Source organism: Heterodontus francisci, chromosome 33 (genome assembly GCF_036365525.1).
Source record: "Heterodontus francisci isolate sHetFra1 chromosome 33, sHetFra1.hap1, whole genome shotgun sequence".
Classification (NCBI taxonomy): Eukaryota; Metazoa; Chordata; class Chondrichthyes; order Heterodontiformes; family Heterodontidae; genus Heterodontus; species Heterodontus francisci.
The window spans coordinates 24188443-24208073 of NC_090403.1; the positions used below are offsets into that span (position 1 = coordinate 24188443).

At 44.5% G+C, this 19631-nt stretch overlaps 1 protein-coding gene across 1 annotated transcript in view; it reads right to left on the reverse strand.

The window, feature by feature from the left end:
- Window positions 1–19631, reverse strand: part of LOC137348057 (unconventional myosin-Id-like) — a 552237-nt gene that overhangs the window by 105323 nt on the left and 427283 nt on the right. The gene's annotated exons all lie outside the window — the stretch shown is intronic.

Consider the following 19631-nt stretch of genomic DNA (forward strand, 5'->3'; position numbering starts at 1 on the left):
AGGTAGGTGGTAGGGAAATATAGGGACAGGTGGGGATGTGGTAGGAATATGGGATTAGTGTAGGATTAGTATAAATGGGTGGTTGATGGTCGGCACAGACTCGGTAGGCCGAAGGGCCTGTTTCAGTGCTGTATCTCTAAATCTAAACGGGATGTCACAGAATGTAAAACTAAGTTACTTTCACTGTCAGGCAAGCCCCCCAACCTACCAAGACCGAGGCACACATTATTTCGCCACGTGAACATTAAAACTTAAAATTGCAAGCCTCTGACTGGAAGGACATTTGTATAGTACCAGACAGTGTTGAAACAAAGGAACCAGTCCCCGCCCCAATACACAGGAGAGACCTGGTCAAACCAGTCAGTCACATGACCAGCTGGCCAACCAGGGGAGTTTTAAATTGGAAAAACAGAATTTGAACTCAGAAAGCCATGTGTTCCTGGAACTGAAGTAGTCTCCTGTCTGCCTGCCTCCATCTCTTTCCCACGGAACTGAATCTCGTAAAAACACGTGAACCGCAGAGAGAAAAGTCTCCTACGTGAACAAGGTTTAAAAGGAATACTGGGCCCCGAGGAACAGCAAGACTACCTACAATCAAGTGAGCTCCAAGCACAGTAAACAAGAGACTCGTCTGATATTGCCTCAAACCCCTCTCTACTATATTTTCCTCTTCCCTTTTCTGTCCCTAGCTGCATGTGAATATCGCGTGTGCATGCTAGCATGGGCATGTCATATATCTGTAGGCGTGAACCATATTAGAGTTTAAGTTCAAGCTTAAGGTTTAATAAATTTCATCTTTCTCCTGTAAACCCGAGAAAATTTTGGGCGGCACAGTGGTGCAGTGGTTAGCACCGCAGCCTCACAGCTCCAGCGACCTGGGTTCAATTCTGGGTACTGCCTGTGTGGAGTTTGCAAGTTCTCCCTGTGTCTGCGTGGGTTCCCTCCGGGTGCTCCGGTTTCCTCCCACATGCCAAAGACTTGCAGGTTGATAGGTAAATTGGCCATTATAAATTGCCCCTAGTATAGGTAGGTGGTAGGGAAATATAGGGACAGGTGGGGATGTGGTAGGAATATGGAATTAGTGTAGGATTAGTATACATGGGTGGTCGATGGTCAGCACAGACTCGGTGGGCCGAAGGGCCTGTTTCAGTGCTGTATCTCTAAATAAAATAAATAAAACCTGGTATGTTGGTTTCTTTGCCTTATAATTGGAAAGTTGTGAACAAGGATTCACAAAAGGGAGGAGCTCAAAACACAGTGTGTTTAAAAATAAATCCCTGTTAGAATAAGACCAGGTAAAGACCGCAAAAGACCCCTAGACACATTTCTCACCTGGTCGTAACGTCACTATTATCCAGGTCCTATGAACATAGGAAAGCTTGAATCTATCCGGTGCATCAAACCTGTTCTTTTCAGAGTACTTGCAGAAACAGCTCAATCAAATGCTGATTACTATCTCCATAATCCTCAATCCCCTTTCCTTATATTAATCCTTAAAGATTTGATGTGACTGCTCAAAGATCAGTTGTGCAATATCATATAATTAACTCAGGACCATTCCCTAGCAAAATTCTGAATAAAACCTGGGAATAAAATACTTCTACTAGTGAACAATCTTCAGAACCAGAGAAATATCAGCACAGGAATAGACCGTGCAGTTCATTATTTCAATCCAATCTCCATTTATCATATTTTTTCTCAAGTGCTTATCGAAATCAGATCTAATTCTCTCTTGAATACTGTGACTAATTCAGATTCAATAGGCGCTTGCAGGAATGCATCCATATTCTAATAAATCTTCTATGAATAAGTGTGTAACATTCAGGACCCTTCAGGCCTTTGGTAAAGTTCTGTTTCCAAAAAAATTTCAAAGAATATCAATGCTTCTACAATTTCATCAAATTTTGTTCCAAATACCTCCTTTATGTTTTCCAACATTGGTTTTATGCCACTTCATTACTCATTCACCTACCAGTGGAATTCACCATGCTCTCAAATTCTTTCAAAACTTTGATAAGTTGCTATAAAAAATGTTACTGTACAAGATAAGAGCTCGTGGGGTTGGGGTAATATATTAGCATAGATCGAGGATTGGCTAACTAACATAAAACAGAGTCAGGATAAATGGGGCATTTTCAGGTTGGCAAACTGTAACTTGCGGGGCGCCACAGGGATCAGTGCTGAGTGCTGGGGCCTCAACTATTTACAATCTATATTAATGACTTGGATGAAGGGTCCGAGTGTATTGAAGCTAAATTTACTGATGATATAAGGATAGGCAGGAAAGCAAGTTGTGAGGAGGATACAGAGTCTGTAAAGGGATAAAGACAGATTGAGTGAGTGGGTAAGAATTCGGCAGCTGGAGTATAATGTGGGAAAATATAAGGTTGTCCACTTTGGTGGGGAGAATGGAAAAGCAGAATATCACTGAAACGCAGAGAGACTGCAGAATGCTGTGGTACAGAGGGATGTGGGCGTCCTTGTATGTGAATCACAAAAAGTTAGTATGCAGGTGCAGCAAGTAATTAGGAAAGCAAATGGAATGTTGGTTTTTATTGCAAGGGGGATGGAGTATAAAAGTAAGGAAGTCTTGCTACAATTGTTGATAAGATCACACCAAGAGTACTGCGTACAGTTTGGTTTTGTTATTTAAGGTGGGATATACTGCATTGGAGGCATTTCAAAGAATGTTCACTAGGTTAATTCCTGGAATGAAGGGGTTGTCTTATGAGGAAAGGTTGAGTAGGTTGGGCCTACACTCATTGGAGTTTAGAAGAATGAGAGGTGATCTTATTGAAATATATAAGATGCTGAGGGGGCTTGACAGGGTAGATACTGAGAGGATGTTTCCCTTCATGGGGGAATCTAGAACTAGGGGGCACAGTTTCAAAACAAGGGGTCCCCCTTTTATGATGGAGATGAGGAGGAATTTCTTTTCTCAGAGGGTTGTTAATCTTTGGAATTCTCTACCCCAGAGAGCAGTGGAGGCTGAGTCATTGACTATATAAGGCTGAGTTAGACAGATTTTTGATTGAGAAGGGAGTCAAGGGTAATGGAGGAAGCTGGAAAGTAGAGTTAAGCCACAATCAGATCAACCATGATCTTATTGAATAATGGAGCAGGCTCGAGGGGCCAAATGGCCCTGCTTCTATATCTTACATTCTACTATAACTTCTCTGCTCCACTGTTAATGGGCCTAGTTTTTCAAGTCTCTCATTATAACAATATCTTCACATCCTTGGTATCTATGCACTTATATAAACTCGGATTGTTTTCACTGAAACGATGGAGGTGGAGGGGCGACATGATAGAGGTTTACAAAGTTATAAGCGGCATGGACAGAGTGGATAGTCAGAAGCTTTTTCCCAGGGTGGAAGAGACAGTTACTAGGGGACATAGGTTTAAGGTGAGAGGGGCAAAGTTTAGAGGGGATGTGCGAGGCAAGTTCTTTACACAGAGGGTGGTGAGTGCCTGGAACTTGTTGCCAGGGGAGGTAGTGGAAGCAGGTACGATAGAGACATTTAAGAGGCATCTTGACAAATACATGAATAGGATGGGAATAGAGGGATACGGACCCCGGAAGTGCAGAAAGTTTTAGTTTAGGCAGGCATCAAGATCGGTGCAGGCCTGGAGGGCCAAATGGCCTGTTCCTGTGCTGTACTGTTCTTTGTTCTTTTCTCATGGCTCCAAATTGAATTATTCCAACTCTGGCCTCCTTGCTTTTATATTCAACACCCTCATATAAAAAACCGTGAATCCTATTTTCTCTTTTCTGGTTATTTTACACCTGTACTCCAATGCATTTGTAACCCTAAATCTCTAGTTTAACATTCCATTTACAGCTGTAGTGTTCAGGCTTTATTTTCATTTTGATTCTTCTCCCCCAATGTACTATTTCTCATTTATCAATGTTGAATTGCATTTTCTACCTAATTTTCACTCTCCTTACATTCTTCATTGTTTGTCAAGATCCATACTTTGCAAACTTGATGTATCACCACAACAACAACTTATATCTGTGTAGCACCTTTAACGTAATAAAATGTCCCAAGGCACTTCACAGAAGCATTATAACACAAAGTATCACACACTTGGCCAAAGAGGTAGATTTTAAGGAGTGTCTTAAAGGAGGAAAGTGAGGTAGACAGACAGAGAGGTGTAGGGAGGGTATTCCAGAGCTTAGGGCCTAGGCATTTGAACGTACGGCTTCTAATAGTGGGGCAATTAAAATAGGGGATGCTCAAGAGGCCAGAATTAGAGAAGAGCAGATATCTTGGAGAGTTGTGTGGTTGGAGGAGATTGCAGGGATAGGGAGGGGCGAGGCAATGGAGGGAGTTGAAAACTCGGATGAGATTTTTAAAATTAAGACATTGCTTGACCAGGAGCCAATGTAGGTCACCATGCACAGGGATGATAGGGGAACAGGACTTGTTGTAAGGAGACATAGGAAGCAAAGTTTTGGATGACCTCAAGTTTATGGAGGGTAGAATGTGGGAGACCAGCCAGGAGTGCGTTGGAATAATCGGGCCTAGAGGTAACGAGGGCATGAATGAAAGTTTCCGCAGAAGATGAGCTGAGACGGGGTGAAATTGAGCAACGTTATGAAGATCTTAGTGATGGCGCGAATATGATGGGTCAAATGTAACACCAAGGTTATGAATATACTGGCTTAATCTCAGACTGTTGTCAGGGAGAGGGATAGAGCTGGTAGCAGGAGGGTGTCCAGTTCACGTGGAACTATATCCCAGTGAGAAGCGAAGACCTTCAGTGAAGGAAGAGGGGGATAATTGGCAGAAAATAGGAAGGAAAATATTCAAATATTGCTCATTAAGTTACTGGCCTGGGCATCCTAACATGGCCATCAATCAGATGCTGATCCTGTTATCATAGTAACAAATTCTGTGCTTTGCTGCTGCAGGCCTTTCTGGCAACGAAAGCATCCAAATTGAAAATTCACTTCCAGAGGGAGGGGAGAGAAATGGAATTTTGTCAAATTGAAGCAGCAACATACGCACAACATTGCAAATTAAACATTACACAGAACAGGGCAGCCAAACAACCTGTGTGTTGAGAGATTAGTCAACTAGTTACTTTAGATGCTGTGGTAAAACCTTTGTAACTGGTTGTGGAAGCAAGGCCCCTCCAATTTTTTCGCAATATGTTTCTATTTTCAGCATAGTTATCCACGATCTAAATAATTCTACTGCAGTTTCTTGAAATCTTCATATCAATGACAAAGAAACATAAAATCACACTGCAATCTGTTCAAAACCTTGATAATGGCATGCTGCTGGTTCATTCATTCCAATCACCATAAACTCAACACAACTTGCTGAAAATGAACAATCAAACAATGGTTTGTTTGTCTTACACGCACTCCTATCGAGGTGTTATTGTAGCTTCTGTGCTCAAAATGCTTACTACATAAACAGTATTCTGGTTTAAAACCTCACCATTTCGACAGAGCTCTCTCTGCACACCTCACCAACCTGGTGCCCATAGAGCTCTGCACTTACATTGCTCTGTTCTAGTTTTACCTGTCTTCCCCACATCCATGTGCTAGGGCACACCTTACTTTTCCCCATCGATGACCTTGTCCCTAGAGCTGTGACACATGGCGTGGATCCAACAACTTTCACCCCCTAACTGAGCTTCTCTACCTTGCCCTTAAAGCATTCTCCAGCAAAGCACAGAGCCACTATATGGCACATCCTAAGTTGTGTGGTTCGCTGTGGCAGTCTGACCCTATCCATTGAGCTCTCCAAGACACCAAACTGTTCAAGATTTACATTGTGCCTTTCATAACCTCAGGACATTCCAAAGTGCTTTACAGCTAATGAAGTTTTGAAATGTAATAATTGTTGTAGTGTCGGCAACGCACCAGCCAATTTGCACACAGCAGGCTCTCGCAAACAGCAATCCAATAATGACCAGATAATCTATTTTAGCAATGTTGGCCAAGGGATAAATATTGGCCAGGAGACCAGGGATAACTCCCCTGTTCTCTCCATATCTAATGCAGGGATCCAATATTACAATTCAAAAACAAAACACATCATCTGTAACGAAATGAGAAACAACACCTGCAACAAGCAGAACATGATAGCCCTCATCCCTTCAAGATCACAGAACTGGAGAAAGCATTAAGGGCCTGAAATGTGGCAAAGCAGTGGGATATGACAACATTGCACCAGAGTTCTTGAAACAACTTGCCCTGGTGCTCGTGCCTGGCTGACTCAGTTCTGCATGAGAATCTTCAGCTCAAACTCACTCCCGAAGGTGTGGCATATGGCAAAAATCATTGCTATTCCAAACCCTGGAAAAGATCCCGCACTGGTGGTCAGCAGTCAACTGATTTCACTACTTCTGTGTGCTTTAAGAACTTTGAGCATCTTATCCTGCAACTCCTATCTCCGGAAGTAGAGACCATCCTTACTGTCGGCCAAGCTGGTTTCCGTAAGGGGCACAGCAAGTGATCAAGTTCTGGCACTCACCACCTACATCAAAAATGGTTTCCAAAAAAACCTGAAGACAGGCATGGTACTGTTAGACCTCACAGCTGCCTATGATACAGTGTGGCACACTGGCTTGCTCCTAAAGCTGTCCAGAGCGCTTCCAGCCTGGGCCGGAACAGTTGTTGAAACAATCCATCGCAGATCATTTAGAGTCCAACTTGGACAAAGGAGAAGTATATGGAGAAGACTGACCAACGGACTACTACAGCGCTCAGTGCCAGCCCCAACGCTGTTCAACATATACAAATGACCTGCCAGCAACCACGTTTTGCAAGTTCATCTATGCTGATGTCATCTGTTATGCCACCCGAGCTCCATCCTTCTGCATCCTGGATCAAATCCTTAATGAAGACGTTACAAAGTTAATGGACTACTGCAGCAACCCTCCTGAGCAAGATCTACCAGCAGACATCCTTTGGATCAAGAACTGGGAAACACGGGAAATCACTAACAAGTTCCTTATGACAAACCCCATCTGTCGAATGGCAGGCTTTGAACTACCACAGCGAGAGTGGTCCTTGCTAAACAGGTTCAGGACAAGCCCCTGCACAGCCATCCTCCACCACTGGGGCCTCAGTACAAACCCATTAAGCATGTGTGGAGACACACAAACAATGCTGCACATTACCAAGGAATGCCCTCGCTACAGACTAGATGGCAGACTAATCACCTTAAACTCAGCAAATGAAGAGGCTATTGCTTGGTTCTAAGGATTTGCATTCGCTAAATAATAAATTAGACATGCTGCAAAGGTGCTCATTAATGCATACTTATTAATAGGAGAGCTCTCAGCAACCAACTGCTATGGGATGAGGAGTAGAGGTACACACAGCACTTTTGTACCGAATATATCTCAATGTTACACCTCTCTTTATTATTGAGACTGGACTGTTGCTCCAACCATGATTCACTTCCAGTATGCATCACTCTTACTTTAAAATACCTATCATGATGCCAAAGAAAAACCTTTAACAAGAATTACACTGAATAATGCTGGATCTATACCCACTGTGGACTGGACATCTGTCTCCACACTGATTTATTCTGTCTGTGAACAAAGCCATTAGCCATTCTTGGCATGTGCCTCGAGCCTGTGATGTACACATCAAAGGTCTTGGAGCAGTCTTTGGCTCATCTTGTATGAGCAGCTCCAGCTTCACGTTCGATTACCAATCAATCTTCACCCAGAGGAAGGAAATAGCAATGTCAGACCGTACTAAACACACAGTGCTGGTTGCAGCCGGGTAGCACACATTGTCACAATGCTGGAATACTGTATCAGTCATACAAAAAAACAGTCAGACAATACAGCAGGCCGTATAACCTGGTTATCTTCCTGTGGACTTTTATTTCATGAATTTCACATATGCATATTTGTCACAAAATAAAGTGAATGTTGTTTCATGCTCGGTGTGACAATTCTCAAAATGTAAAAATTCCCCAATTACAATATACCCTTCCTATTCAAGGAACATAATTTGTTGCGCTAGGCAGCTATCAGAATTTGGCATCAAATTTTTAAATCCTTCACAATCAAAAGTAATTGCCAAAAACTGAACTCTCAGAAGGCACTTAACTGCTGCAGGTTTTCAGCGTGCGTTTTAGTCCCTAATGCAGTTCCTCACTTGAATATGCTAATCATAGGACAGATTCTTGTGCAGGCTCTGGGGTAAAGCAGTGGACCATTCCATCTTGGAGATAACCGGAAAATCACTCATACTGTGTCATTCTATCATACAGGTGATCTATTGGTTGGGTGATAGAATGGCGCTGCCGGCTCTTGTGGAAAAATCCTTAGCTGTGAATGGTTTTGCTTGTTGACTTGAAAGTAGCGTGAATAAAACAAAGAAAGAACTTGCATTTATATATCACCTTTACAACCTCAGGATGCCCCAAAGCACTTTCTAACACTAACTTGCACTTATATAGCACCTTTAATGTAGTAAAATGTTCCAGGGCACTTCACAGGAGCTACATACAGTGATATTAGCACAGGTGACCAAATACTTGTTCAAAAAGGTAGATTTTAAGCAGCACGTTAAAAGGAGGAGAGACCGGTGGAGGGGTTTAGGGAAGGAATCCTAGAATGTAGGGCCTAGGCAGCTGAAGGCACTGTTGCCAATGGTGGAGCAATTAAAATCGGGGATGCGCAAGACATCAGAATTGGAGGAACGCAGAGATTTCAGAGGGTTGCAAGCCTGGTGGAGGTTACAGAGATAGGGAGGGTGAAGCAATGGTGGGATCTGAAAATAAGGATGAGAATTTTAAAATTGAATTTTACAGCCAATCAAGTGCTTCTTTGAAGAGTAGTTACTCTTGTAATTTAGGAAAGGCAGCAGCTAATTTGTACACAGCAAGGTCCTGCAAATAATGTGATAATGACCAGATAATTTGTTTTTTTGCGCTGTTGGCGAAAGGGTAAATATTCCAGCACTCATGGGGGAACTGCCCTTCTCTTCTTTGAAATAGTGCTATGGGATCTTTCACGTCTAGCTAAGAGGGCAGTTGAGGCCTTGGTTTAACATCTCATCCAAGAAGCGGCACCTCTGACAATGCAGTACTCCCACAGTATTCAACAATCCTTGTAATCTGCTGGAGCACAGATTGCTGTGAGAGCCTGCATGCTCCATCGAGCACCTAGATCTGCATCCATGATGTACTACCTCAGTACTGCACTGAAGTGTCGGTGTTTAGATAAGCGATGCGATTTTGTCTACTCCAAATACCTGGAGATGAATTTTCATTCCGGGCCTGCTTTTGTGCAATGCAAAAGGCCTAAATGGCCGGGGGAGAGTTCGGCGTCCAATTGGTGGCACCGGGAGTGACCTGGAGGCGGGACCCAGTAATGGAGGGCCCTTTGAAAAAGGGAACGCCAGCCATGACTAGGCTTGCCTTTCACTGAAGCAATGGAGTAGCGGGGGCCTCAGAGGGCCAGTGCTGGCACGGGCATGTCTCTCCGGGTGGCACTTTGATTTTAAGATGCCTCCCTTGAGGCTTTAACAGATGCAGTGCCCGACAGGAGAGATGTTTTGTCCTTGGTGTCCGGAAAAAGAAATCCACCGAGAGAAAGAGAAGAGGGAGGTGGCGACAGGGAGGCACCAGAAGAACGTGGGTCCAGTGCAGAAAGCAATTCAATGACCTGATAAGGTCTGGAAAGATGAATGGCCAGTGGTACCTGGGTGACAGGTCAGCAACTCTGTAAACACCAGCATGCTTACAAGCTGAGTTCACAGAATGTCCATAGTTCTCCCGAACATTGTCAGATCAAGCGCCCAGTTGCATCACTGCATCGGCAGCCACGCTTAGATATTGGGCGCTCTTCAGAAGGGGACATCACAGCAGTTCGCGTCTACGTCATGCTGGAAGAGATCAGTGAGGGCAGCCTACTCATGAATCATTATCTCTTCACCCTGCAAGAAAAGAGAGCCCATAATGCACGGAAAATGACTAATGGGTGGTGGTGTGACCGAACTCCACACACTGGCCCCAATGAAGGTGCTGGAGACTACCAGGGTGCCAAAGTGTCAGTCCATAGGGGAATGGCGAGACAGGAAGCCATCAACAGAAGGGACATTTGATAGCTCTCCTGCCCAATGTGTGCTGTGGATCTTCGACCAATATCATCTAAGGGGTTAGTTGTGCTGGGGCACTTGTTGAGTAGGACGAGTCCTCATTTCCACTTTCTTGTGTTTCCCAGAGAGCCAGTTGCAGAGCAGGAGCTGGGTGCAAACACAATCGTCGCCCTCCCACGGCGGGGGAGCCTCAATGCATCCAGCATCATCACATCCTACTTCGGCATGCTCCACCAGCACAGACACACTCACCTTGGTTGGGCCCTAGAGTAGCGTAGAAAGTGGAACACTGGGTGGACCTCACATCACGCATGAGCAGGAGGAGCAGAGTGAGGTATAGTCAGCTGTGGGCAGTTCCCCTCGGAGGAAGGATGTTGGGTGTCTTGCAAAGCATTAAGGTAGATAGGTCCTCAGGACCTGATGGGATCTACCCATCTACTAAGGGAGGCAAGGGAAGAAATTGCTGAGGACTTGACAGAAATCTTTGCATCCTCATTGGCTACAGGTGAGGTCCCAGAGGACTGGAGAATAGCCAATGTTGTTCCTTTGTTTAAGAAGGGTAGCAAGGATAATCCAGGAAATTATAGGCCGGTGAGCCTTACGTCAGTGGTAGGGAAATTATTAGAGAGGATTCTTCGGGACAGGATTTACTCCCATTTGGAAACAAACGAACTTATTAGCGAGAGGCAGCATGGTTTTTTATTTATTTATTTTTTTTATTTATTTAGAGATACAGCACTGAAACAGGCCCTTCGGCCCACTGAGTCTGTGCCGACCAACAACCATCCATTTATACTAACCCTACAGTAATCCCATATTCCCTATCACCTCCCTACACTAAGGGCAATTTACAATGGCCAATTTACCTATCACCTGCAAGTCTTTTGGATGTGGGAGGAAACCAGAGCACCCGACGAAAACCCACACAGACACAGGGAGAACTTGCAAACTCCGCACAGGCAGTACCCAGAATCGAACCCGGGTCCCTGGAGCTGTGAGGCTGCGGTGCTAACCACTGCGCCACTGTGCCGCCCATCGCCACTTTTTGTGAAGGGGAGGTCGTGTCTCACTAATTTGATAGAGTTTTTTGAGGAAATGACAAAGATGATTGATGAAGGAAGGACAGTGGATGTTATCTATATGGACTTTAGTAAAGCCTTTCACAAGGTCCCTCATGGCAGACTGGTACAAAAGGTGAAGTCACACGGGATCAGAGGTGAGCTGGCAAGATGGATATAGAACTGGCTGAGTTATAGACGACAGAGGGTAGCAGTGGAAGGGTGTTTTTCTGAATGGAGGGATGTGGCTAGTGGTGTTCCGCAGGGATCAGTGCTGGGACCATTGCTCTTTGTAGTATATATAAATGATTAGGAGGAAAATGTAGCTGGTCTGATTAGTAAGTTTGCGGACGACACAAAGGTTGGTGGAGTTGCTGATAGTGATGAGGATTGTCAGAGGATACAGCAGGATATAGATCGTTTGGAGACTTGGGCGGAGAAATGGCAGATGGCGTTTAATCCGGAAAAATGTGAGGGTAATGCATTTTGGAAGGTCTAATGTAGGTGGGAAGTATACAGTAAATGGCAGAACCCTTGGGAGTATTGACGGGCAGAGAGATCTGGGCGTACAGGGCCATAGGTCACAAAGTGGCAACGCAGGTGGATAAGGTAGTCAAGAAGGCATACGGCATGCTTGCCTTCATCGGTCGGGGCATAGAGTATAAAAATTGGCAAGTCATGCTGCAGCTGTATAAGAACTTTAGTTAGGCCACACTTAGAATATTGCGTGAAATTCTGGTCGCCACACTATCAGAAGGACGTGGAGGCTTTGGAGAGGGTACAGAAGAGGTTTACCAGGATGTTGCCTGGTCTGGAGGGCATTAGCTATGAGGAGAGGTTGGATAAACTCGGACTGTTTTCACTGGAACGATGGAGGTGGAGGGGCGACATGATAGAGGTTTACAAAGTTATGAGCGGCATGGACAGAGTGGATAGTCAGAAGCTTTTTCCCAGGGTGGAAGAGTCAGTTACTAGGGGACATAGGTTTAAGGTGAGAGGGGCAAAGTTTAGAGGGGATGTGCGAGGCAAGTTCTTTGCACAGAGGGTGGTGAGTGCCTGGAACTTGCTGCCGGGGGAGCTGGTGGAAGCAGGTACGATAGCGACGTTTAAGAGGCATCTTGACAAATACATGAATAGGAAGGGAATAGAGGAATATGGTCCCCGGAAGTGCAGAAGGTTTTAGTTTATGCAGGCATCAGGATCGGCGCAAGCTTGAAGGGCCGAATGGCCTGTTCCTGTGCTGTACTGTTCTTTGTTCTTTGACAGAGGACAGACACTTTGATGCTCCACTGGACAAAGATGCCTCGGGTTTCACAAACAAGGAGGGTCTTCCTCAAGAACCAAAGGCAGCTAAGTTCTCGTTTGTCAGAGTTCCTTGAGGCCTTGAGGAACCATGGCCAGGAAATGGAGGAGTCCATGAAGTGCATGTGTTTTTTCATGACTTGGATTTACTCACATGAACTTCTCCATTGATAGATTGGGCAACCTCTTGGACAGCCATATGCAGCATCATTCTGAGTATGTGCAGGAGCAGCGAGCTGCTATGCACAGAATGAGTGAGACTCTCTGTAGCATAGACCTCCCAGTGTCGCTGATGGCGCTGAGATGCTCAGGGTGGATGCCAGCCTCGTCCCAGTTGGTGGCCTCATCGGCATCCAAGAGTGCCAGGAAAGGGCTGGCAGTCAAAGCGGCAGATGAAGGGGCCACCCCTCAGGGGGCACCGTTGTCACCCTTTGCCCTCTTTGACTCAGGAACGATCTGTGTACCAAGGCCCTGTGACAGAGGCTGCCCCTGCAGTGACACAGGCATGGCGGCCTGTGGAGGATCCACCACGAGCACCTCAAAGATGAGGACAGAGGCCACGGGCATCTCAGTCAGAGGCAGAGACTGGCAGAGCAGGCAGCCTCCACCTCGTCGTCTGTCACAGGTGGAGCATCCTGTAGACGTGGTAGGGAGAGAAAAGTGTCACGCTGTTGATTTCACTTAATGGGTCACCTGGGTGCTGTTTTCCATATTTATATGCTGTTTCTTTTCATTACAATATCACTTGTTTTCATTATCAATCTGATATGTGTGTTATTGATGGTTCATGTAAAAAGGGGGATAGAGTTTTGTTGGGTAGGTGGGGGAACTGTGGGGCCCTGGATCATTGTATTTCCATGCTCTGTGATGTTGGTGAATATTGGTGGGTGGAAACCTCATTCTCCATGGTCATGGCTGGCAATGGGACTTCACAGATGTGGGTCATCGCGTAATAATACCTCTCCATGCTGGACGGTGAGTTCTGGGATCATTGGTCATAAGGGATCGAAGGTGATCAGGCAAAACACTGCTGAATCAGTGCGGCTCTTGCATCCATGCCAGCCTGCAGTTCACTCTGAAGTCTGGGACGGCATCGCCAGGTGTTGACACCTGGCCTCTGGTCATCTCTGGAGTGATCCCTTTTCCTCCTTTCTTCTTTCTCCCAGTCCTCCTCCCAAGTGGAGTAACATTCCAGGTCCTCATCCATCTCCAGGCCTTTTTGTGTTGTCATGTTTTGCGGAGCACAGAAAATAACAATAATACGAGACACTCTGGTTGGCTCTTATTGGAGGGCACCATACAACTGACCAAGGCAACGAAAGTGAATCTTCAAGATGCCAAAGGTTTGTTTAATGTAGGTCCGTGTTAGGTGATGGCTCTGGTTGTAGTGTCTCTCTCCATCCTTGTCTGGGTAGCCGACAGGCATCAGGAGCCAGCTCTTTAGGGGATAACCCTGATCTCCCAACCCCCACCCACAGAGTCTGGATGTGGGTCTGAAGAGGTGTGGCACCTGGGACTCTCATAGGAAAAAGGAGTCATGACAGCTGCCCGGGAACCAGGCGCAGACCTGCAAGACTTGCTTCCTGTGGTCAGAGCCCAACTGGATATTCAATGTGTGCTAGTCCTTTCTGTTCAGGAATCTGACTTGCTGGTCTGTTGGTGTCTTCATGGCTACGTGGGTGCAACTGTAGACCCCCTGACCCTAGGTCAATCCAGCAATGGTGGCAAAGCCAAAGCTTTCTGTGCCTGCGCAGGCTAATCTGTGTCAAAGTGGATGTAGTCTGCCACTCTCCTGAATACGGTATCCATGATTGGTCTGATGGCGTGATGGCTGCTGTGAGATGCCACTTAAGTCCATAGCTGATCCCTGGAATGACCCGGTTGCATAAAAATTCAGGGCAACGGGGACCTTAATGGCTGCAGGTAAGAGACTGTCATGGGGGCTGCGAGGCCTCAGGTCATTGTGGATCAGAGCACAGATGTTCAAGACTATCTGCCTCCTACGGCATTGGTGCTCTGTCATTTGCAGGTAGCTGACTCTTGGGCTGTCCACCTCATGTTCTGGGTAGCATCTTCATCCCATTGCAGCCCCCTGCTGTGCTCCTCGGGGCCTCCTCCTGTCCAGGAGGTTGCATCTGCTGCAGCTTATCCTGGCTGCTCTGTCCAATGTCAGAGTAGCCTGCTCCTATCTCAACTTCCTCAGCTGTGGCTCGTTCATTCCCCAGGCCCTGTCCTGCCAACCCCAGCTGCCCAAGTGATGCCAGCGGCCTCACGCCCCTCTCCAGAGTCCTACCACTCACTACTGACAAATGCAAGTCTTTCAGCTCCAGCAATGGCTACTCTGTGCCACTGTTTGAGCAGCTGTGCTTTATTCTGGCATCTACAACATGTTAAACAGCCCTTCCATAGCCCTCATGGCCCCCCGCCCCCCGCAGTGTTCACGACTTCTACACCCTGCCGTGTTCCATACATCGCTTTTTCCCCGTGTCCTCTTATTGAAACTTACAAACTGTTCCTGACAAGTTTTCAATGAGCTCCTCAATGAGCTCAACAGCCAATTAATTGGAAGCATGTAGGCTGCCTGTTCCTTCCCTCCCAGAGCCCCTTTCAAAATTGCTTTGCATTCTGGAAGCTGTGGGACCCAGTGCCAACCTCCGAGAACGCGATTTTCAAATTGTGCATGCACTCGCTCCCGCACCCACTGGCATTTCAAAATTCAGCCCCTGGATTCTGTTCATGCCAGGTTAAATTTTGGGCATGCTTCTGCATACATGTCCAATGACACTGTAAAATGAATATGACTGTGACACAGGTTTTAAAATTCTTCCCAACTTAGTTTGCCATCTGTGCTATTGTCCGCATTTCTTGAAGCACATACAAAGTGCACTAGGAAAGTGATGTGGTGCAGGCTTGATGCTCCAGTGTAGAGTTAAACATCTTGCCCTCATTACTGTGTAGAAGCAAATCAGGAAACAAAATTATGCCCACGCAACACCAATTAGAAAGCAACCAATTTAGTTATACCGGTGGCTGAATTACCTTTTTAAATGCGACCTTGTCCACTTTATATACAACAAATGGAAATTGTGCACTGGAGCAAAGGAGGATTCAACTTACCTCCTATAATTCTTCCATTAAGATGATGTGATTTAGAAAAATTCATGAGTACATGATCTTTAAATTTTTACCTTAATTTCAACTTACAGTTTAACCCTAGCAACATCTGCCGAACAGGGAATTTAATTTTTTTTTAATTCTGGTGATATGGACATCGCCAGCAAGGCCACCATTTATTGCCCATTCCTAGTTGCCCTCGAGAAGGTGATGGTGAGCCTGTTGGGTAGGGAGTTCTCGGATTTGAGCCAGTGACGATAGATGAATGATAGTATATGTCCGGCATATGATTGTTTGTGGCTTGGAGATGAATGCTGCTCCCATACACCTCCTGCCTTTTTCCTCCTAGGGGTTTTGGTGGTCTCAAGTTTGTGAGATGCTGTTAAAGAAGCCTTGGTGAATGGCGGCAGTGGATCCTACATGGTGTGCTGCCTCCCTGGTAAATAAAGGATATCATTGAGAGGGTGCAGAACATTTTGAGAGGGGAAAGGGTAACTGCCAGAAGTCAAAGTCCATGTAGCAACCAATGACATAGGAAGAAAAAGGGGTGTGATCCTGCAGTCAGAGATTCAGGAGCTCGGGAGGAAATTAATTAAATTTAGGGAGGATGGCATGGCCTTAGAGAGGGTGCAGAAGAGATTTACTGGAGTGGTACTGGGAATGAGGAACTTCAGTTATGTGGAAAGACTGGAGCAACTGGGGTTATTCTCCTTAGAGCAAAGAAGGTCAAGGGAAGATTTGATAGTAGTGTTCAAGAACATTAACTTCAATAGATTAAATAGGGATAAAGTGCTTCTAGTGGGAGAAGGGTTGGTAGCCAGAGGAGACAGATTTAAGATGATTGGCAAAAGAATCAGAGGGGAAATGAGGAATTTTTTTTTTTTTTACACAGCAAGTTGTCATCTGGAATGCACTGCCTGAAAGTGTGGTGGTTGCAGATTGAATAGTAACTCAAAACAGGCAAAACTGACATTCAGGTTTTCCTTAAGAGAATATAAAGCTAATGTAAGCATCTACAAATTACTTACTCTGCAATTTCTGGTCTCTGAAGCTGAGGTATAATAACAGTCCATCATGGACACATCTCTCCATGGAAGAGTTATTGTGTTTGAACCAGAATGCAAAATGCGGCCCATGATTTTTCTACCACTCATGAACTTGGAGCAGTACAAATTAATTCATGACTTGTCCCTTGGTAGGTACATAGACAGATTCTATTGTGGATATTAAAATCATATTCTGCAATTGGCAATCAAGTCAAGAGTGGATTTAATTTCTGTTTACTGAACTGAAATATTTGCCAACTAGCTGCTTATTTACGTGGAATGGGCTGGAGTACAAGATACAAGTATATTTGTCAGCTGCAGGTTGTGGAGGAAGTTCAGTAATCAATGGAGTAGTTTGTGGGAAAGAGGAATACAAAGATAAGTTTTCCTAAAAATAAACACGCTTACTGTATGCACTTCCCTTATATAGAAAGCTTTTCTTTTCTGTTTCCTGTTTGTTTGTGAATTGAACACTTGCAGCCATTTCACTTCCTCTAGGTACATAGCAGATACCTGTTGCCAAGTCTACTGCTGAAGGCCTCTTACCATGGCCCAAGAGCAGGGGCCTCCTGTTTAACCAATAATCCATTCACTAAATGTACTTCACTTCATATAGTTTATTGATGGAAGATCTCATAGTTTGGCATCCTACAACCTAGCATTCTGATACTTTAAATTATACTGACATGATTTATGTTGTGAAAATGGCTTCATTAAACATTAGAAAATGTGTATTTAATAGGATAATTTACAGTTACTGTTGGTTAAGCAGTCACATGACGAGGCAGAAAGGAGTACTTGGGTCCAGCAATGGGTTAATTACACCCTATTCCTACCAAGTGCCATTAACTTAAAATAACAAATCCCTTAGCTTGGTTGCAGAACACAATCCATTTTGATCTTCCTCTGAAAAGCGAACAGCTGATATTTAACTAGATTCATAATCTATCACTATACGGGGATGTGGAAGAAGAAAAAATATTTAAAATATTCAATTAACACGAACTTTGAATGCAAAAGACAAAAACAAAAGCTATAAAAAAGTTGCAGTGTGTAATTATAATTCATCACACTCAAAAGCAGAAAGTTGGTGAGATTCAACATGTGGGTGCTTTATTCCTTTCTTTGTTAAAGTAATAACTTTAAGAGCACATAATTCCCATATTCAAACTTCTCGAAAGCTCTGTGACTTAGTGACTTCTCGCTCATTCAGTGGATGTTGTCAAGTACAGCACTTCAGTATGAGTTCAAAATCAAGATGTTGCCACGTGAATATTTGGAAAAGTGACAAAAGAAAATGAACCAGCAAACCATTTACGTGGTGTACAGGATATATATTGAACCAAAGTCTTTCCTTTATGTTAGAGATTAGTAAGTCACCATGTGGAGAATTTGGGGCTTAAACCAATATCCTACTGTTCTCTGGACTGTTACTTGTCCATTTTTGTCTGCTTATGCTTCTGCGAAGAACCTGGAGATATTTTTCCAATGACCAATTCCAACATAGCACCAAAGAACTGCCATTGCCTAAGCATTACCCAGTATGAACGAATGCCTTTAGAAGAGGAAGAAAAATGGGCATAAAAACCTGTGTAAAGTACAGTGTAGAAAATGGAGGAGCTAAGATCCAGAAATATTACAGGACAGCATGACGAATAAGCCTTATAAATGTGGGGGCAGTGCATCATCACCTTATTCTTAGACCTGAGATTCGCAGAAGTGGGGTGTGTTGAAATGAAAGCAGGTTTGTTGGTGGTTAACAAAATACAAGTACACAGCCCTTCAGCTAATAGGAAAATGATACTTACTTCAAGGGAGGCTAGAATAGAACAGGCACGTTTGTGCACAAGCGGCTGTGTTTCTCCCCCGCACCATTTTACTCCTCGCAGTTATTTAAAGTGGAACATTGGTGGCTTTCATTACTGATCATCACAGAGCCTCAGAAACCTGACACATTGCATTCAAATCACACTACTTAGAACAAGAGCAGCATTCTCTGGAATAATTAGAAAGATTAGATTATCAGCTGAAAACACACGCTGGGCTTTTCATGTGGTATGTTCATTACTTTCAATACTGCTTGGCAGACATGGCTTATTTCCCCCAAATCCAATGTTCCAGCAGCACAGCAGAGTACTTTATATGATATCTTACCATTACTGCCCTTTAACAAACTATACACATTTATCAGAAAATATTATTTTCTCCTCCACTTTAAGACTCTGACAGAACTGAAAAGGGTGGAGGCACCAATTTCTGATCAGCTGTTGCAATGATGAAGTGTTAGCTATGTCTCAGTGGTAGCACCCTCCCTATAGAGCAGCGTTGTCCAGTAGGATTTTGATGCTCGCCAAACGTGTGGTGATCAGGTCACCATGTTTGCCACAGGATACAAAATATATGCAAAGGATGGGGTGAATCTTGTAACAATCTCCCAGAGAAGAACTGGGATTGAGGGACAGGACTAAAGGTGAGCAATAGTGCAAAGCACTGTGACAGCAGTTCTGCCACAGAATACTTTTAGTAGCAGCAGCTAATCACTACACTGCATCCAGTTGTGGTGCAGCAACTTAAATATTTCACCATGCTTTCACTTTCTACAATCAGGTCCTCTTTACCACGTACCTTAATGGAGCTAGGCTATAGTTTTTTAATTTTGAAGGACTGTTTTTCCTGCAGGATTTTCTACTTGCTTTTGATGTGGCCATGGATTGTGTCAGATGAATGAGCTATCACAGGATCCTAATGACCATCTGATTAACATCTCACACCTGACGAAAAGCATCAATTCACCACACGTATCGAGTGATGAGTATATTGGACAACACTGCCATAGAATCAGAAAGTCATGGGTTCAAACCTCACTCCAAAAACCAGAGCACAAAACCCAGGCTGATATGCCAGTGCAGTACAGGGAGTGCTGAACTGTCAGAGGTGCTGTCTTTTGGATGAGACGTTAAACTAGGCCCCATCTATCCATTCATGTGGATGTCAAAGATAGCATGGCACTACTGACCTTAGGGG